This window comes from Stenella coeruleoalba (genome assembly GCF_951394435.1).
Source record: "Stenella coeruleoalba genome assembly, chromosome: 7".
Lineage (NCBI taxonomy): Eukaryota > Metazoa > Chordata > Mammalia > Artiodactyla > Delphinidae > Stenella > Stenella coeruleoalba.
Window position 1 is genome coordinate 41,740,709 of NC_137153.1, and position 22,005 is coordinate 41,762,713.

The following is a 22,005-nucleotide window of genomic DNA, read 5'->3' on the forward strand; positions in this document are numbered from 1 at the left end:
ATGATATCGCTTGTATGTGGAATCTAAAAAAATGATACAAATGAACTTATTTACAAAACAGAAATAGACTCAGATATAGAAATCGAATTTATGGTTACCAGAGGGGAAAGGGGGTGATAAATTAGGAGTTTAGGATTAAAATATACACACCACTATATATAAAATAGATAACCAACAAACACGTACTGTATAGTACAGGAAACTATACTCAATATCTTATAATAACCTATAATGGAAGAGAATTTTAAAAAGAATATATATATATATATATATATATATGAATCACTTTGCTGTACATCTGAAACTAACACAACATTGTAAATCAACTATATTCCAATAAATTTTTTTTAAAAAGAAAAAACAAAATATTGGCTATATTCCTGGTGTTGTACAATATATCCTTGTTGCTTATTTTATACCTAATAGTTTATACCTTTCAATCCCCTACTCCTGTATTTCCCCTTCCTCTTCCCTCACCCAACTGGTAACCAATAGTTTTTTTCTGTGAGCTTGCTTCTTTTTTGTTATATTCGCTAGTTTGTTGTGTTTTTTAGATTCCACATATAAGTGATATTATACAGTATTTGTCATTCTCTATCTGACTTATTTCACTTAGCATAATGCCCTCCAAGTCCATCCATGTTGCTGCAATGGCAAAACTTCCTTCTTTATGGTTAAGTAGTATTCCACTGTATATATACACAATATCTTCTTTATCCATTCATCTGTTGGTAGACACTTAGGTTGCTTCCGTATCTTGGCAATTGTAAATAATGTTGTTGTGAACATTGGGGTGCATATATCTTTTTGAATTAGTGTTTTTGGTTTTTTTCTGATATATACCCAGGAGTGGAATTGCTGGGTCATATGGTAGTTCTATTTTTAGTTTTTTGAGGAATCTCCATATCGTTTTCCACAGTGATAGCCATAATTTTTGATGAGAGCTTGTACTCTTAACCTTAATAGTAATGTCCAAAAGGTGATAGTGTGCACAGTTTCCCAAACTAATTTCAAGAAACACAAGTGACCTGCAGAGCTGTGTTGAGTAATGCTGCAGTAGCATGGTGGAGCCATGAAGATGGTTGAGACTCCTCTAAGGGAGAGGGTACAGAGTGACAAGAGCAGAGAGCTGAAGCTACCACAAATAGAGGTGAAAAGACTGTGGAAAAGACAGAGGTAGCTTAGAATCATGAGATGGAAACCAAGAGAGTGTGAAGTCACAGAGGTAGAGTGGTCAGTAGGAGGACAGAAGAGAACACACATTGTCTTTAGCAACATGGTGATCATTGGGTATCTTGGTGAGAGCCATTTCAGTGGTCTGGAAGGGGCAGTTGACTTCTGCAATATGAGGACAAGGATTGACTGAATTCTCTTGAATTCTAGATATTGAAATCAAAAAAATGGTAAGACAAAGGTTTCAAAATGTTCAGCTACTCTAGAGGCATGACCAGGAGGTTGGTAGATGATGACCACAAGGAGAAGTGAGATTGATGTTCATGGCTAGGAAGAACATTAGGATTTGCTGTGAAGTGTGTGTGTGTGTGTGTGTGTGTGTGTGTGTGTGTGTGTAAGTTTCCATTCGTCTACACTTTCCAGAGTCACTGGGATGACTCTTATGGGTTTTAAATAGAACGAGCAGGCAGCTTCCCAAGGATATTCAGAGGCATCAGGAACATTTCTAGTGTGAGATATTTTGCAGTGTCTATGCCTGAAAGTGAAAACCCTCATCTGAAAAAGTACATATCATTCTCAGGATCTTTTCTTTAAACCCATGAGACATGAGCTTCTCTTGAAGGATTAGACTTTATCCCCAGCAAAGGGAAGATAAAGGAGTCACACAGGAGTTTAATGGCGTACCATCTTACTACAGTTGGAAGTCTGCATGCTGCTAAATGTGGATAGAAAACATTTGGGGCACTGAGAGCACATGCATAATAGAGTCAACTTGTTATACCACAACAGCAAGTGATTTTTTTTTTTTTTTGGCTTCCAGGATACAATCACAGGAGGTATGACATATAAACACGTAATTAGGTGACCATAAAATCTATTAGGCAAACCTTTTGAGAGTGAAAGGGGCACTTTAATAATGCTGCTAGGAAACAGGCATACCGTGGGACTGTACCAGGCAAATAGGGACAAGTGATCACCTTACATATAATGATACTGTGGTTTCAGCAAATGAAATTGGCCAATAACACAAGACTCTTCCTCTTTAGTTAAGAAGTAAGGGTCTTTCTGGGCCTCTCAGATCCCCTTCTCTTCAGGAAAACATGGTGGTTTGGAACAAGCTTTGGAGTCAGGCAGGCTTGGGTACAAACCCCTGCTCTGTTGTGTCCTGGCGTCATGACCTTGTGCAGGTTACTTAACATCTCTGAGCCTCAGTTTCCTCATCTCCTCTTATGAATATCACATGATCATGTGCTTAAAATATCCATCCCTGTAAAACTGTATTAAAAATTTTAGTGCTCTTGTCTTTTCCCCTCTCCCACAATGTTTCTCAACAGATACAGGAGAAATAGCTCTGCTTCTTATATGCAGGTGATTGATGCTTTCAGGGAAAGTATATGTATAGTGTCAAGTGGGACTTTTTTTGAGAGACCTAGACTGGAAGGGATGTGGTCCATTTTTCAGGTAAAAAGTCCAAGACTCATAGAACTGAAGTACCATGTCGGAGGACACAGAGTTCTGTGGAACTGAATCTAGGTCCCCAGAATTCCAGGCCACTGTTCTTTCCATTCCATCATATTTCCTAGAAGTGGAGTGATGACCTCTTCCTTCTCTCCCACTCTTCCTTCACTCTTCTTGTCCCTATCCTCAATTCAAGAGTACAGCACACTTCCCAGTGGCAGGATGGCTACACCGATCAACATAAGTAGATCAATCAGAAGTTAGCCCACCTCAGCAAGGACGGTTCTGGTTAATAGGCAACAAATATGTGAACTCCATAGAGACCTGACAATTTCATGTATTCTTGAGCAGTGGTTGTCAATCCTTTGATTCAGTGTGCCCTTCAGATTCAGTAACAAAGATCTTAATGTTCTCTCTACCATCCTGAAATGACACTCAGAGAAAACACAGTCTACTTACACATAACTTTAAAAGTCAAAATGATGCTCTAAGTGTAATGACAGGAGAACTTGGAAGTAATTCATAATAAAATAGTTAAGTCTTTCCAAAGGTTTTTCTTAAGCATGATTCACCAGGAGGCAGAATGAAGGCATGGGGTGCTGGCTCCTCTGTGAATGTAATGGGGGGACATGGGCACCACTCAACAGATGCAAGAACGTGTGCTACTAGGTAGGCATCTTGGACACCTTAGCCATTTCAGACAGCAGTGATGTGATGTTCTCAACAGGTAAACAGCTCTTGGCAAGATACCTTCAATTTACCCAGTGGTCGTATGCCTGAAAAATTCAAAATATGTTAAAATCATATCTAAATGCTCTAGGTTTAAATGTAAAACACAGGTAGATTCTAGATTCAAATCATTCTAAATAGATTTCTCACCAACATGGATAATATTTAATAGGACATCTAAAAGTTATGTGGGATGCAAAATAATTCTTTATTTTGTGGGACCATCCTATGCATTTTTTGATGTCTGGCATCCTTGACGCCCTCCCACTAAATGATGCTGACCCTGCCAATCATTGTGACCGCCAAAAAAGCCTCTACAATTTTCTAAAATACCCTCCTCCCTGCCAGGTGGTGGTACCGCTTTCTTTGTGTCCCTGCTCTGCAGGTTTAGGGGGCATTCCGTAGTTGGGTACCAGCACAGAGTGACTTGGGGTGCCACAGAGGGAACCTGAATGCTGGTGACCAGTGATGCCATTTGCCAAAGCCTGGAATGAGCAGTGCACAACCTGCTTGACTGTACACAGCAGGCACACAGCCTGTCCATCATCAGTGGCCAGTCTTTTCCTTCAGCATCATTTGATTCTCGCTATTTCACTTCATGAAGTATTTATTCAAGTTGAATAATGATAATAATGGCATAAAAATAGTTATATTTACTAAAATATAAGTTAACATTATTTCCTATGTGTCAGAAACTTTCAGCTATTATATAATTTTAATTGGGCTGCATAATTATAGAAATTTGAAAGCTATTTCCTTTTCCTTAAGCATTGTCATATCACTTCTAAAAAACGTTTTTAGCCATTGAGCTTTGTGAATACATTTAGGAGGCTTCTCATGTACTGATGAAGTAAAATAAATTTAATGAAACAGTGTAGATGGTCTCACTAATTTAACATTTCTGGTCTCTTTGGACATTCTTGTCCAGTTCATCAGAAAAGGCATGTAGGAAACTTTAAGCATCTATCACATAAAGAAAATTAAGAAAATATGGATAACCAACTATAATATAATTTCCCTTGTACTCTGTAGTAGTGGACTTGTTAGAAAACTAATCTGTGTTGATAAAATGATATTGCCTGTCAATAGATTGTATGTACATATTGCTTAGAAACAGGCCAATGTAGCCTAATTTTCTTTGGTAAGATAGTAACATATAATTCCTATAGCTTTTTTTTTTGATACAGACAGCACTTATGCATCCATAATTTTGTTTAACCCTTACCCCAGGCTTATGAGGTAGGTGTTACTCCTGTGTTGTTGTTAAGCAAGCTGAGCTCCAAGAATATTTTTTTAATTTTTATTTTATATCAGGGTATAGTTGATTTACAATGTTGTGTTAGTTTCAGGTGTATAGCAAAGTGATTTGGTTATACATATAGCTATTCTTTTTCGATTCTTTTTCCTTATAGGTTATTATAGAATATTAAGCAGAGTTTCCTTGCTGTACAGTAGGTCCTTATTGTTTATCTATTTTATATATAGTAGTTTGTATCTGCTAATCCCAAACTCCTAATTTATCCCTCCCCCCCTTCCCCCTCTGGTAACCATAAGTTTATTTTTGAAGTCTGTGAGTCTGTTTCTGTTTTGTAAATCAGTTCATCTGTATCATTTTTTTTAGATTCCGCATATAAGCCATATCATATGATATTTGTCTTTCTCTGTCTGCCTTACCTCACTTAGTAAGACAATCTCTAGTTCCATCCATGTTGCTACAAATGGCGTTATGGCTGAGTAATATTCTTTTATATGGCTGAGTAATATTCCATTGTATATATGTACCGCATCTTCTTTATTCATAAATTGGTCGATGGAAGTTATTAAGAACTAAAGTCTCATAAGTGGCAGAACTGGGTTGTCCAGCCTTTGTCTGGTCTACTTTCCACTCTATCCCACTAAAAATCTGAGCCTAGAGATGAGGGGAAAAGTATTATGAACCTCCAGCACATCTAATGCTAGTGGTTAGAAAAACTATGACAGGGAAGAAAGCATTTATTTCCCTGCCTAACTCCTCCTTTCCAGAAACATAAGAGAATACTTCTGTTGTTGAGATCCAAGTACTGGAATACTTGGGCGACTTTGAAACATCAGTAATCTAGCTGATTTTATCACAGCATTTATCTAGTAGCATTTGTAGACTAGCAGCCTATAGGCCTAAAAATACCCACAGGCTCTTTTTGTATGGACTGCACAGATTATTTTTTTAATTTGAATTTTAAAGCTTTCAGATGGAGCTCAATATGGTCAGTTTTCCCTGGTCACCACCACTCCCTACTGTCCCATACCTGGCCTGCACTCATTCACATCAGGCACCTGCCTGGCCTGTAGAGGCACTCGCTTTTGTGACCCTGAATTGATGACCATGATTATGTCTCCCCCAGAAGCCACTATTTCACCTTGCTAGCGCTCTATTTTTCCTTCTTAGATCCTGGATTTCTCAGAAGAAAAATAAATTTGGGAAGGGGGATAGGGAGTACTGGGGAGATGGGCTGAAATTTTACATAATGTAACTGAGAAGGTGATATTTGTTTAACAACCTGCAAAGAGGGACAGAGTGTGAACCTGTCTGAAGGCAGAGTGCTCCAAGCAGAGAGAACAGCAAGAGAGAGCTTAACTGGCATGTTTGAGGGACAGCCAGGCTTCTGTGGCTGGAGTGGCATGAACAAGGGGGAGGGTCCTAGCAGAACAAGGTCAGAGAGGTTAGGAGAGTAGACATCCCTGCAAGGACTTGGTTTATACTCTGAGGAAGATGAAAAACCGCTAGAGGACATTGAGCAGATGAGTGGCATGATCCATGTTATGTTTTTAAAGGATGACTCCAGCTGCTGTGTTGACAACGACCCTTACATAGGCAAGGGCTAGAGCAGGGGGACCAGATGAGATGCTGCTGCAGTAATGTAAGTGAGAAAGACGGAGGCTTAGACCAGGTTGGTAGCGGTGGACATAGTAGGAAGTGGTCCGATTCTGAGTGTGCTTTGAAGGTAGAGACATAGAAGTTGCTGATGGGTCCATAGTGAGAGTGAACAGAGGAAAGTCAAGGTTTTGGTCTGAGCAACTGGAAGAATGGAGTTGCTGTCAACAAAATACTGCAGTCTGTAAACTTGAGGTTTCCCTTTACCTCTTATTATAGGAGAAGGATATGGAAAACAGAAGGCAGAGGGAGAATAGGTTGCGTATTAGGAAAAGGAGACTTAAGGAGGAAAGGCCATTTACATGAGAAAATGCTGTTAGGTAAGAACAAAGAGCATGGAAGATCTTTGTGACCACAGGACGGTGAAAATAGCCAAAGGGGCTGGGAGTGGTCTTTCTAGAGCAGTTATGCCACTCATAGACAATATGTTGCTTTCACTGCTTTCCCAAAGAGGAGAGTAAAATGACCTTTCTTCTTGGGGATATGGAATACAAGATATGTAAAGATGTAGTATTCCAGAAAGTCATAACTCTTGTCATCTTTCCTTACACTGTGAACATTTTCTCCCTTCAGGTTTCATGGAGTATTATATGGTGGTAGAAAAATTACAGCTTGCATTTATTTTTTTAAAATTTTTATTGAAGTGAAGTTCATCACATAAAATCAACCATTTTAACATGAAAAATATAGTACCATTTAGTACATTCACGGCTTTGCAACTAACACCTCTCTCTAGTTCCAAAACATTTTCATCACCCTAAAAGGAAACCTGGTACCCGTTAAGCAGACACTCCCCATTCATTTCCTTCCTCAGCCCCTGGCAACCACCAGTATGCTTCCTGTCTCTATGAACTTACCTGTTCTGGATATTTCATATGGAGATAAATGGAATTATATGTTATGTAAGCTTCTGTGTCTGTCTACTTCCACTCAGCATGTTTTTGACATTCATCCATGTTGTATCATGTCTATAATGATTGAGCAATATTATTATATGGATAAACCACATTTTATCTAGTCATCTGTTTATGGACGTTTGGGTTGTTTCCAACTTTTTACTATTGGATTACTGCTGCTTTGAACATTTTTGTACAAGTATTTGTCTGAGTACTTGTTTTTAATTCTTTGGAGTATATACCTTGGAGTAGAAGTGCTGGATCATATGGTAATTCTGTTTGACTTGAGGAACTGCCAAACTGTTTTCTATAGCAGCTGAACCATTTTAAAATCCTATCAGCAATGTTCAAGGGTTCCAGTTTCTCCTCACCCTTAACCAACACTTGTTATGTTCAGGTTTTAAAAATTATAGCTGTGGTTTATGTCAAAAAGTGTTTTCCGCTAAGAGTTTTATAGTGTCTGGTCTTACATTTAGGTCTTTAATACATTTGGAGTTTATTTTTTGTGTATGGTGTTAGGAAGTGTTCTAATTTCATTCTTTTACATGTAGCTGTCTAGTTTTCCCAGCACCACTTATTGAAGAGGCTGTCTTTTCTCCATTGTACGTTCTTGCCTCCTTATGGAATCTTAAAAGCAAAAACAAAAACAAAAAAACCATGGTCCTGATGAACCTAGTTGCAGGGCAGGAATAAAGAGGTAGACATAGAGAATGGACTTGAGGACATGGGGTGGGAGGGCGAAGCTGGGGCAAAGTGAGAGTGGCATGGACATATATACGCTACCAAATGTAAAATGTTGGCTGGTGGGAAGCAGCAGCATAGCACAGGGAGATCTGCTTGGTGCTTTGCGATGACCTAGAGGGGTGGGATAGGGAGGATGGGAGGGAGGCTTAAGAGGGAGGGATATGGGGACACATGTATGCATATGGCTGATTCGCTTTGTTGTGCAACAGGAACTAACACGGTATTGTGAAGCAATTATACTCCAGTAAAGATCTATTAAAAAAATATAGCCATTCTAATGGGTGTGAAGTGCTATCTTATTGTGGTAACAACTAACGATGTGGAGCTTCTTTTCATGTGCTTATTGGCCCTTTGTATTTTGCTTGCATGTTTTATGGTATCTTTCATTTAGGCTGCTCAGGACTGTCATACCAGAGCTATTAGGAAATATCTGTTGATATTTAAAAGATAAAACCAGTAATTCAGTCCTGCACATCATTTTTCCCCAGTTTTATTGAGATATAATAGACGTACATCACTGTATAAGTTTAAGGTATACAGCATAATGGCTTGACTTACAAATGTTGTGAAATGATTACTGCACTACCTTTAGTTAGCATCCATTATCTCATATAAATGAAACAAAAAGAAAAAAACTTTTCCTTGTGATATGGACTCTTGGCATCTACTCTCTTAACTTTCATATATATCATATAGCAGTATTAACTATAGTTACCATGTTGTACATTATATTCCTTATACCTATTTATAACTGGAAGCTTGTACCTTTTAACTCCCTTCCTCTAATTCTCCCTCTCGCCACTCCCTGTCTTTGGTAACCACAAATCTGATTCCTTTTTCTGTGAGTTTTAAAAAAGAATTAGATTCCACATGTAAGTGAGATCATACAGTGTTTGTCTTTCTCTACCTGACTTATATCATTTAGAATAATGCTTTCCACGTCCATCCATGTTGTCGCAAATGGCGGGATTTTCTCATTTTTTGGTGGCTGAATAATATTCTGGTGTGTGTGTGTTCTTTGTGTATATATATATATACATTCACAGATGAATGGACACTGAGGCTGTTTCCATGTCTTGACTATTGTAAATAATGCTGCTATGAACATGGGGGGTGCAGATATCTTTTCTAGTTAGTGTTTTTGTTTCCTTTCAATATATTCTCAGAAGTGGAACTTCTGGTTCATATGCTAGTGCAAAATTTTTAACATTTACACTTGTAACTTTTTGAGGAACCTCCATACTGTTTTCTATAGTGCCTGTACCAGTTTATAATCCTGCCAACAGTGCACCAGGGTACCCTTTTCTCCACATCCTTACCAGCATTTGTTATCTTTTTTTTTTAACATCTCTATTGGAGTATAATTGCTTTAAAATGGTATGTTAGTTTCTGCTTTATAACAAAGTGAATCAGCTATACATATACATATGTCACCATATCTCTTCCCTCTTGTGTCTCCTTCCCTCCCTATCCCACCCCTCTAGGTGGTCACAAAGCACCGAGCTGACCTCCCTGTGCTATGTGCTGCTTCCCACTAGCTATCTACCTTACGTTTGGTAGTGTATATATGTCCATGCCACTCTCTCACTTCGTCCCAGCTTACCCTTCCCCCTCCCCGTATCCTTAAGTCCATTCTCTAGTAGGTCTGTGTCTTTATTCCCGTCTTGCCCCTAGGTTCTTCATGACCATTTTCTTTTTTTTTTAGATTCCATATATATATGTTAGCATATGGTATTCGTTTTTCTCTTTCTGACTTGCTTCACTCTATATGACAGACTCTAGGTCCATCCACCTCACTACAAATAACTCAATTTTGTTTCTTTTTATGGCTGAGTAATATTCCATTCTATATATGTGCCACATCTTTATCCATTCATCTGTTGATGGACACTTAGGTTGCTTCCATGTCCTGGCTATTGTAAACAGAGCTACAATGAACATTTTGGTACATGACCCTTTTTGAATTATGGTTTTCTCAGGGTATATGCCCAGTAGTGGGATTGCTGGGTCGTATGGTAGTTCTATTTTTAGTGGCTGTATCAATTTACATTTCCACCAACAGTGCAAGAGGGCTCCCTTTTCTCCACACCCTCTCCAGCATTTATTGTTTGTAGATTTTTTGATGATGGCCATTCTGACCGGTGTGAGATGATATCTCATTGTAGTTTTGATTTGCATTTCTCTAATGATTAATGACGTTGAGCATTCTTTCATGTGTTTGTTGGCAATCTGTATATCTTCTTTGGAGAAATGTCTATTTAGGTCTTCTGCCCATTTTTGGATTGGGTTGTTTTTTTGTTATTGAGCTGCATGAGCTGCTTATAAATTTTGGAGATTAATCATTTGTCAGTTGCTTCATTTGCAAATATTTTCTCCCATTCTGAGGGCTGTCTTTTCATCTTGTTTATGGTTTCCTTTGCTGTGCAAAAGCTTTGAAGTTTCATTAGGTCCCATTTGTTTATTTTTATTTCCATTTCTCTAGGAGGTGGGTCAAAAAGGATCTTGCTGTGATTTATGTCATAGAGTGTTCTGCCTATGTTTTCCTCTAAGAGTTTGATAGTGTCTGGGCTTACATTTAGGTCTTTAGTCCATTTTGAGTTTATTTTTGTATATGGTGTTAGGGAGTGTTCTAATTTCATTCTTTTACATGTAGCTATCTTTTTATTTATTTGTTTTGTCTTTTTGATGATGACTATTCTAAAAGGCATGAAATGATATGTCATTGTGGTTTTCATTTGCATTTCTCTAATGACTAGTGATGTTGAGCCTAGTTTTGTGTACCTGTTGGCCTTTCATTTATCCTGTTGAGAAAAATGTCTATTCAGGCCTTTTCCCCATTTTAAAATTGAATTATTTGGAAGTTTTTTTTTTTGCTATTGAGTTGTGTGAGTTCTTTATATATTTTGGATATTAACCCCTACTCAGATATGGCTTGGAAATTTTTTTCCCATTCCATAGGTTTTCACTTTATTGTTTGCTTGCAGGAGCTTTTTAGTTTAATGTAGTCCCACTTGTTTTTGATTTGGTTGCTTGTGCTTTAGGGATCATATCCAGAAAATCATTGCCAAGACCTATGTCAAGGAGCTTTTTTTCCTATGTTTTCTTCTAGGAGTTTCATGGTTTCAGGTTCTACATTTAAGTCTTTAATCCACTGCAAGTTAATTTTTGTGAGTAGTGGAAGTTTGGGGTCTAGTTTCATTCTTTCACATGTGAATATCCTCCTGCTTTGTTCTTCTTTCTCAGAATTGCTTTGGCTATTTAGGGTCTTTTGTGGTTCCATATAAATTTCAGGATTTTTTTTCTACTTCTGTAAAAAATTTCATTGGAATCTTGATAGGGATTGCATTGAATCTATAAATGGCTTTTGGTAGTATTGACATTTTAACAATATTAATTCTTCTAATCATGAACATGGGATACCTTTCCATTCATTTGTGTGTTCTTCAATTTCTTTCACCAGTGTCTTATAATTTTCAGAGTAGAGATCTTTCACCTCCTTGGCTAAGTTTATCCCTAAATATTTTATTGTTTTTGATGCTGTTATAAAAGAGATCTTTTTTTTCAGATAATTTATTGTTACTGTATACAAACACTACTGATTTTTCTATGTTAAATTTGTATCCTGCAACTTCACTGAATTTGGCAGTTAGCTCCAATAGTCTTTTGGTGGAGTCTTTTGGATTTTCCATGTATAAAAACATGTCACCTGCAAATAGAGATAATTTTACTTCTTCCTTTCCAGTTAGGATGCCTTTTATTTATCTTTCTTGCCTGACTGCTCTGGCCAGGACTTCCAGTACTATGTTGAATAGGAGTGGTGAGAGGGAGCACCCTTGTCTTGTTCCTAATCTTAGAGGAAAAGCTTTCAGTCTTTCACCATTGAGTATGATGTGAGCCATGGGCTTACCGTATATGGCCTTTATTGTGTTGAGATACATTCCTTCTATAGCTAACGTGTTGAGTTTTTATCAAATGGATGTAGAATTTTGTCAAAAGCTTTTTCTGCATCTATTAAGATGATCATATGATTTTTTTCTTTCATTCTGTTAATTTCATATATCACATTAATTTTTGTATGTTGAACCATCCTTGCACGCCAGCTCTAAATCCCACTTGATCACAGTAAATGATTCTTTTTTTTTTAACATCTTTATTGGAGTATAATTGCTTTACAATGGTGTGTTAGTTTCTGCTTTACAACAAAATGAATCAGCTGTATATATACATATGTTCCCATATCTCTTCCCTCTTGCATCTCCCTCCCTCCCACATTCCCTATCCCACCCCTCCAGGCGGTCACAAAGCACCGAGCTGATCTCCCTGTGCTATGCGGCTTCTTCCCACTAGCTATCTACAGTACGTTTGGTAGTGTATATATGTCCATGCCTCTCTCTCGCTTTCTCACAACTTACCCTTCCCCCTCCCCATATCCTCTACTCCATTCTCTAGTAGGTCTGTGTCTTTATTGCTGTTTTACCCCTAGGTTCTTCATGACATTTTTTCCTAAATTCCATATATATGTGTTAGCATATGGTATTTGTCTCTCTCTTTCTGACTTACTTCACTCTGTATGACAGACTCTAGGTCTATCCACCTCACTACAAATAACTCAATTTCGTTTCTTTTTATGGCAGAGTAATATTCCATTGTATATATGTGCCACATCTTCTTTATCCATTCATCCGATGATGGACACTTAGGTTGTTTCCATCTCCGGGCTATTGTAAATAGAGCTGCGATGAACATTTTCGTACATGACTCTTTTTGAATTATGATTTTCTCAGGGTATATGTCCAGTAGTGGGATTGCTGGGTCATATGGTAGTTCTATTTGTAGTTCTTTAAGGAACTTCCATACTGTTCTCCACAGTGGCTGCATCAATTTACATTCCCACCAACAGTGCAAGAGGGCTCCCTTTTCTTCACACCCTCTCCAGCATTTATTATTTATAGATTTTTTGATGATGGCCATTCTGACTGGTGTGAGATGATATCTCATTGTACTTTTGATTTGCATTTCTCTAATGATTAATGATGTTGAGCATTCTTTCATGTGTTTGTTGGCTGTCTGTATATCTTCTCTGGAGAAATGTCTATTTAGGTCTTCTGCCCATTTGTGGATTGGGTTGTTTGTTTTTTTGTTATTGAGCTGCATGAGCTGCTTGTAAATTTTGGAGATTAATCATTTGTCAGTTGCTTCATTTGCAAATATTTTCTCCCATTCTGAGGTTTGTCTTTTTGTCTTGTTTATGGTTTCCTTTGCTGTGCAAAAGTTTTGAAGTTTCATTAGGTCCCATTTGTTTATTTTTATTTCCATTTCTCTACAAGGTGGGTCAAGAAGGATCTTGCTGTGATTTATGTCATAGAGTATTCTGCCTATGTTTTCCTCTAAGAGTTTGATAGTTTCTGGCCTTACATTTAGGTCTTTAATCCAGTTTGAGCTTATTTTTGTGTATGGTGTTAGGAAGTGATCTAATCTCATACTTTTACATGTACCTGTCCAGTTTTCCCAGCACCACTTATTGAAGAGGCTGTCCTTTCTGCACTGTACATTCCTGCCACCTTTATCAAAGAAAAGGTGGCCATATGTGCGTGGGTTAATCTCTGGGCTTTCTATCCTGTTCCATTGATCTATCTTTCTGTTTCTGTGCCAGTACCATACTGTCTGGATTACTGTAGCTTTGTAGTATAGTCTGAAGTCAGGGAGCCTGATTCCCAGCTCCGTTTTTCGTTCTCAAGATTGCTTTGGCTATTCGGGGTCTTTTGTGTTTCCATACAAATTGTGAAATTTTTTGTTCTTGTTCTGTGAAAAACGCCAGTGGTAGTTTGATAGGGATTGCATTGAATCTGTAGATTATTTGGGTAGTAGAGTCATTTTCACAAAGTTGATTCTTCCAATCCAAGAACATGGTATATCTCTCCATCTATCTGTATCATCTTTAATTTCTTTCATCAGTGTCTTATAATTTTCTGCATACAGGTCTTTTGTCTCCTAGGTAGGCTTATTCCTAGATATTTTATTCTTTTTGTTGCAGTGGTAAATGGGAGTGTTTTCTTGATCTCACTTTCAGATTTTTCATCCTTAGCGTATAGGAATGCAAGAGATTTCTGTGCATTAATTTTGTATCCTGCTACTTTACCAAATTCATTGATTAGCTCTAGTAGTTTTCTGGTAGCATCTTTAGGATTCTCTATGGATAGTATCATGTCATCTGCAAACCGTGACAGCTTTACTTCTTCTTTTCCGATTTGGATTCCTTTTATTTCCTTTTCTTCTCTGATTGCTGTGGCTAAAACTTGCAAAAGTATGTTGAATAAGAGTGGTGAGAGTGGGCAACCTTGTCTTGTTCCTGATCTTAGTGGAAATGCTTTCAGATTTTCACCATTGAGGACGATGTTGGCTGTGGGTTTGTCATATATGGCATTTATTATGTTGAGGAAAGTTCCCTCTATGCCTACTTTGTGCAGGGTTTTTATCATAAATGGGTGTTGAATTTTGTCAAAAGCTTTCTCTGCATCCATTGAGATGATCATATGGTTTTCCTCCTTCAGTTTGTTAATATGGTGTATCACGTTGATTGATTTGCATATATTGAAGAATCCTTGAATTCCTGGAATAAACCCCACTTGATCATGGTGTATGATCCGTTTAATGTGCTGTTGGATTCTCTTTGCTAGTATTGTGTTGAGAATTTTTGCATCTGTGTTCATCAGTGATATTGGTCTGTAGTTTTCTTTCTTTGTGACATCCTTGTCTGGTTTTGGTATCAGGGTGATGGTGGCCTCGTAGAATGAGTTTGGGAGTGTTCCTCCCTCTGCTCTATTTTGGAAGAGTTTGAGAAGGATAGGTGTTAGCTCTACTCTACATGTTTGATCGAATTCGCCTGTGAAGCCATCTGGTCCTGGGCTTTTGTTTGTTGGAAGATTTTTAATCACAGTTTCAATTTCAGTGCTTGTGATTGGTCTGTTCATATTTTCTATTTCTTCCTGATTCAGTCTTGGCAGGTTGTGCCTTTCTAAGAATTTGTCCATTTCTTCCAGGTTATCCATTTTATTGGCATAGAGTTGCTTGTAGTAATCTCTCATGATGTTTTGTATTTCTGAGGTGTCAGTTGTTACTTCTTTTTCATTTCTAATTCTATTGATTTGAGTCTTCTCCCTTTTTTTCTTGATGAGTCTGGCTAATGGTTTATCAATTTTGTCTATCTTCTCAAAGAACCAGCTTTTAGTTTTATTGATCTTTGCTATCATTTCCTTCCTTTCTTTTTCATTTAATTCTGATCTAATGTTTATGATTTCTTTCCTTCTGCTAACTTTGCGGTTTTTTGTTCTTCTTTCTCTAATTGCCTTAGGTGCAAGGCTAGGTTGTTTATTCGAGATGTTTCCTGTTTCTTAAGGTAGGACTGTATTGCTATAAACTTCCCTCTTAGAACTGCTTTTGCTGCATGCCTTAGATTTTGGGTCGTCGTTTTTCCATTGTCATTTGTTTCTAGGTATTTTTTGATTTCCTCTTTGATTTCTTCAGTGATCACTTCGTTATTAAGTAGTGTATTGTTTAGCCTCCATGTGTTTGTATTTTTTACAGATCTTTTCCTGTAATTGATATCTAGTCTCCTAGCGTTGTGGTCAGAAAAGATACTTGATACAATTTCAATTTTCTTAAATTTACCAAGGCTTGATTTGTGACCCAAGATATGATGTATCCTGGAGAATGTTCCATGAGCACTTGAGAAAAATGTGTATTGTTTTTTTTGGATGGAATGTCTTATAAATATCAATTAAGTCCATCTTGTTTAAGGTCTCTTTTAAAGCTTGTGTTTCCTTATTTATTTTCATTTTGGATGATCTGTCCATTGGTGAAAGTGGGGTGTTAAAGTTCCCTACTATGAATGTGTTACTGTCGATTTCCCCTTTTATGGCTGTTAGTATTTGCCTTATGTATTTGGTGCTCCTAGGTTGGGTGCATAAATATTTACAATTGTTATATCTTCTTCTTGGATCAATCCCTTGATCATTATGTAGTGTCCTTCTTTGTCTGTTCTAATAATCTTTATTTTAAAGTCTATTTTGTCTGATATGAGAATTGCTACTCCAGCTTTCTTTTGGTTTCCATTTGCATGAAATATGTTTTTCCATCCCCTTACTTTCAGTCTGTATGTGTCTCTAGGTCTGAAGTGGATCTCTTGTAGACAGCAAATATATGGGTCTTGTTTTTGTATCCAATCAGCCAATCTGTGTCTTTTGGTGGGAGCATTTAGTCCATTTACATTTAAGGTAATTATTGATATGTATGTTCCCATTCCCATTTGCTTAATTGTTTTGGGTTCATTATTGTAGTTCTTTTCCTTCTCTTGTGTTTCTGGCCTAGAGAAGTTCCTTTAGCAGTTGTTGTAGAGATGGTTTTGTGGGGCTGAACTCTCAGCTTTTGCTTGTCTGTAAAGGTTTTAATTTCTCCATCAATTCTGAATGAGATCCTTGCTGGGTAGAGTAACGGTGGTTGCAGGTTTTTCTCCTTCATCACTTTAAATATGTCCTGTCAGTCCCTTCTGGCTTGCAGAGTTTCTGCCTAAATATCAGCTGTTACCCTTATGGGGATTCCCTTGTGTGTTATTTGTTGTTTTCCTTTGCTGCTTTTAATATGTTTTCTTTGTATTTAATTTTTGACAGTTTGATTAATATGTGTCTTGGAGTATTTCTCCTTGGATTTATCCTGTATGGGACTCTCTGTGCTTCCTGGACTTGATTAACTATTTCCTTTCCCATATTAGGGAAGTTTTCAACTATAATCTCTTCAAATATTTTCTCAGTCCCTTTCATTTTCTCTTCTTCTTCTGGAACCCCTATAATTCGAATGTTGGTGCGTTTAATGTTGTCCCAGAGGTCTCTGAGACTGTCCTCACTTCTTTTCATTCTTTTTTCTTTATTCTGCTCTGCAGTAGTTATTTCCACAATTTATCTTCCAGGTCACTTATCTGTTCTTCTGCCTCAGTTATTCTGCTATTGATCCCATCTAGAGTATTTTTCATTTCATTTATTGTGTTGTTCATCATTTGTTTCATCTTTTGTTCTTCTAGGTCCTTGTTAAATGTTTCTTGCATTTTGTCTGTTCTATTTCCAAGATTTTGAATCATCTTTACTATCATTATTCTGAATTCTTTTTCAGGTACACTGCCTATTTCCTCTTCATTTGTTAGGTCTGCTGGGTTTTTATCTTGCTCCTTCATCTGCTGTGTGTTTTTCTGTCTTCTCATTTTGCTTATCTTTCCTGTGTTTGGGGTCTTCTTTTTGCAGGCTGCAGGTTCATAGTTCCTGTTGTTTTTAGTGTCTGTCCCCAGTGGCTAAGGTTGGTTCAGTGGGTTGTGTAGGCTTCCTGGTGGAGGGGACTAGTGCCTGTGTTCTGGTAGATGAGGCTGGATCTTGTGTTTCTGGTGGGCAGGTCCACGTCTGGTGTGTGTTTTGGGGTGTCTGTGGACTTATTATGATTTTGGGCCGCCTCTCTGCTAATGGGTGGTGTTGTGTTCCTGTCTTGCTAGTTGTTTGGCATAGGATGTCCAGCACTGTAGCTTGCTGGTCATTGAGTGAAGCTGGGTACTGGTGTTGAGATGGAGATCTCTGGGAGATTTTTGCCATTTGATATTATGTGGAGCTGGGAGGTCTCTTGTAGACCAGTGTCCTGAAGTTGGCTCTCCCACCTCAGAGGCACAGCACTGACTCCTGGCTGCAGCACCAAGAGCCTTTCATCCACACAGCTTTTGGGAGGTCTGAGGTCTTCTGCCAGCGTTCAGTAGGTGTTCTGTAGGAGTTGTTCCACGTGTAGATGTATTTCTGGTGTATCCATGGGGAGGAAGGTGATCTCTGCATCTTACTCTTCCGCCATCTTCCCGGAAGTCTAGTAAATGATTCTTTTAATGTGCTGCTGGATTTAGTTTTCTAGTATTAAGAATTTCTGCATCTATTTTCATCAGGCATGTTGGTCTGTAGTTTTCTAATAGAGTCCTTTCTGGCTTTGGTATCAGGGTAATGCTGGCCTCACAAAATAAGACTGGGAGTGTTCCCTGCATTTTCATATTTTTGGAAGAGTTGAGAAGGATTGGTATTAATTCTTTAAAATTCACCAGTGAAGCCATCTGGTCCTTGGCTTTTCTTCACTGGGAGATTTTTGATTACCAATTCAATCTCCTTACTAGTAATTAGTTGATTCAGACTTTCTATTTCTTCTTGTTTCAGTCTAGGTAGTTTGTATGTTTCTGAGAATTTTTCCATTTTCTCTAGGTTGTCCAGTTTGTTGGTGTATATTGGTTCATAGTAGCCTTTCATGATCCTTTGTATTTCTGTGGTATCAGCTGTAATGTTTCCTTTTTCATTTACAATTTTGTTAATTTGGGTCCTCTCTTTTTTCCTTGGTTAGTCTAGCTAAAATTTTGTCAATTCTGTTTATCTTTTCAAAGAACCAACTCTTAGTTTGGTTAATCTTTCCTATTTTCCTGTTCTCTATTTTATTTCTGCTCTAATCTTTAGTTTTTCCTTTCTTCTGCTAACTTTGGGCTCAGTTTGACCACCATTTTCTAGTTCCTTAAGGCATAGAGTTAGGGTTTTTTTAATCTTTCTTGCTTCTTAATGTAGGCATTTATTGCTATGAAGTTCCCTCTTAGAACTGCTTTTGCTGCATCCCGTAAGTTTTGGTATGTTGTATCTCCATTTTTGTTTCTCAAGATACTTTATTTCCTTGTTAATTTCTTCTTTAATCCATTGTTTCAGGAGATTGTTTAATTTCCATTATGCATGAACTTTCCAGTTTTTCTCTTATTGATTTCTAGTTTCACACCATTGTGGTCAGAGAACGTACTCAGTATGATTTCAATCTTCTTAAATTTGCTAAGATTTATTTTATGGCCTAACATATGGTCTTTCCTAGAAAATGTTCCATGTGCACTTGAGAAGAATGTGTATTTTGCTGTTGTCAGAATGTTCTCTATATGTCTGTTAGGTCCATTTGATCACAGTGTTGCTCAAATCTGCTGTTTCCTTATTGATTCTCTGTCTGGATGATCTGTTCATTGTTGTGAGTGGAGTATTAAAGTCCCCACTGTTATTGTATTGCTATTTATGTGTCCTTTTAGCTGGGTTAGATTTTGATTTATGTATTTGGGTGCACCAATGTTGGGCACATAAATATTTACAATTGTATCTTTTTGATGTAGTGACTCCTTTATCATTACCTTCTTTGTATAGTTTTACCATTTTTAGTTTAGTCTTTTTTTTTTTAACATCTTTAGTGGAGTATAGTTGCTTTACAGTGGCGTGTGTTAGTTTCTGCTTTATAACAAAGTCAATCAGTTATACATATACATATGGCCCCATATCTCTTCCCTCTTTCATCTCCCTCCCTCCCACCCTCCCTATCCCACCCCTCTAGGCAGTCACAAAGCACTGAGCTGATCTCCCTGTGCTATGTGGCTGCTTCCCACTAGCTATCTATTTTACGTTTGGTAGTGTATATATGTCCATGCCACTATCTCTTTGTCCCAGCTTACCCTTCCCCCTCCCCGTATCCTCAAGTCCATTCTCTATTTTGTCTGATGTCCATTCTCTATTTTGTCTGATGTAAGTATTGCTACCTCTGCTTTTTTTTTGCCATTTGCTTGAAATATAGTTTTCCATCCCTTCACTCTCAGTCTATGTGTGTCTTTATGTCTAAAGTGAGTTTCTTGTAGGCAGCATATCATTGGATGTTGTTTTTTAATTTATTCAGCCATTCTATGTCTTTTGATTGGAAAATGTAATCCATTTATGTTTAAATTATTAATTTAAAAAAAAGGGCTTACGATTGCCATTTTTTTACTTACTGTCTGGCTGTTTTGTAGATCCATTGTTCCTTGTTTCTTACCGTGCTGTTTCTTATTTTGATGTTTTGTGGTATCAGTATGCTTTGACTTCTTTATCATGTTCCTTTTGTAATTACTACAGGTTTTTCCCTTGTGGTTACCGTGAAGCTTACATAAAAATATCTTAAAATTGTAACACTCCAGTTTAAGCTAATAACAACTTAACTTCAATGCAATCCCTGAGCTTACACTTTTACTTCTCCTCCCCCTCACATTTTAGGTTATTGATATTACAATTTGCTTTTGTTATTGTATAACTAATAACAGATTATTGTAGGTATGGTTATTTTTACATTTGTTTTTTAACTTGTAAACTAGATTTGTAAGTGAACTGAGCACCAGCATTACTGTACAGAATCTAACCTTGACTATGTTACCAGTGAGTTTTACACTGCCTTCTTACTTTTTATGATGTTAATTAGTGTCCTTTCCACTTAACAGACTCCCTTTAGCATTTCTTGTAAGGTAGGTCTAATGGTGATGAATTCCTTCAGTTTTTGTTTGCGAAAGTCTTTATCCCTCCGTGTCTGAAGGACAGCTTCGCCAGGTATAGCATCCTTGGTTGACAGTTTCTTTCTTTCAAAATTTTGAATATGTCATGCCATTAGCTTCTGGCCTGAAAAGTTTCTGTTGAGAAATCTGCCAGTAGTCTTATGGGTGCACCCTTACATTAACTTATCTCTTTTCTCTTGCTGGTTTTAAAATTCTTTTGTCTTTGACTCTTGATAATTTATATTTATGTCTCAGTAGAGCCCTTTTTGAGTTCAACCTATTTGGGATCCTTTGGGCCTCTTGATGTCTATTTATTTCTCTTCCCAGGTTTGGGAAGTTTTCAGCCATTACTGTCTTTCTTTAATATATTTTCTGTCCTTTTTCTCTTCTCTTTTTGGAATTCCTTTAATGCTAATATTGTTTCTTTTCATTGTGTCCTGTTAAGTCCTATGGGCTGAGGCTGGCTTCACTTTTTTTCATTCTTTTTTCTTTTTGCTTCTCTGACTGGATAATTTCAAATATCCTATCTTCCAGGTCACTGATTCTTTCTTTCTTCTTCCTGGTTGAGTCTTCTTTTGAAGATCTCTATTGATTTCTTCATTTCAGTTATTATATTTTTCAGCTCTAGGATTTCTGTTTGGTTTTTAAAAATGGTTTCTGTTTCTTTGTTGAACTTCTCATTTTGCTCATTCATTGCTTTCCTAATTTTGTTTAGTTGTCATGTGTTCTTGTAGTTCACTAAACTTCTTTAAGAGGATTTTTCTGAATTCTTTGACAGTTCATAGATCTCCATTTCTTTAGGGTTATTAGTGCTTTTTTAGTTTCCTTTAGTGTTGTCATATTTACCTGATTTTTCATGGTCCTTGATTCCTTATGCTGGTATTTGTGCATTTGAGTAAATGGTCTCCTCTTCCAGATTTTGCAGATTTGCTTTGGATTCATCAGCCAGCTCAGTTTGGGTTTCTGGTGTCTGCTATTAGCATCCTTGGGCAGGTGAGACCTGCTATGAGAGTCTATTTTGGGGCAAGGCAACTGTTTAAGCTCTGAGATTGTGGATGGGGGTGTGTGCCACTGGCTGAGAACAGCTGGATAGGACTGAGGGCTTCATTCCTTGCCCAACTGAGGCTATAGTTTAGGCTCTTTTGTCTGGATTTTCTGGTCAGGCTTACTAGATGGTCAGGACTAGGAACTATACTCAGCAGTAAATGGGGCTATGAATTAACTTCCCTACCCTGGTAGGGCAACAGGATGGGACCCAGGGCCTGCATGGCTCATTGTTTGTTTGGGGACCCAAGTCAGGCAAGAGTGTTTACTGGATATCCTGGTCAGGTGAGACTACCAGTTTTGCTCTGCAGACAGGGGAAGCCATGGGCTATACTTTTGGTTCAAATGCCACTGTTAGGCGGGCCTGTTGGATGGGCTACACAGCTTTCTGTGTGCTCTGGTAAGGTTCCCTGGTCAGATAAGCTGAAGGCTGTATTCAGCAAGGAGTCGGGCTATGACTTAGTTTCCCTACGTAAGCTAATTTAGGCACAGGGGGAGAAGCAGCTCCTAGGCCACTCTGTTTGTGGTCTTCAATCAATCTGATCCAGGCCCCAAGTTTCATGGCCAAACTGGACCACTTGCTTTGCTCTAAAAGCAATCAGCTCTGCCTGCCCACCTCTCAGCTCCAGTGTGGCTGGATAATGCAGCTTCCAGGTGTTCTTACCAGCCCTTCC

General features: G+C 37.9%; 1 protein-coding gene and 1 long non-coding RNA gene across 3 annotated transcripts in view; one reads left to right on the forward strand and one right to left on the reverse strand.

Moving 5' to 3' along the window:
* Positions 1 to 22,005, forward strand: part of FRMD3 (FERM domain containing 3) — a 313,236-nt gene that overhangs the window by 285,274 nt on the left and 5,957 nt on the right. The window lies entirely within an intron of this gene.
* The window catches only part of LOC307189480, a 29,878-nt gene continuing 9,354 nt past the window's right edge, over positions 1,482 to 22,005 (reverse strand). Inside the window, exon 5 of the long non-coding RNA XR_013829195.1 lies at positions 1,482 to 3,407. This is a non-coding gene — a long non-coding RNA (uncharacterized lncRNA). The remainder of the gene's footprint in view (positions 3,408 to 22,005) is intronic.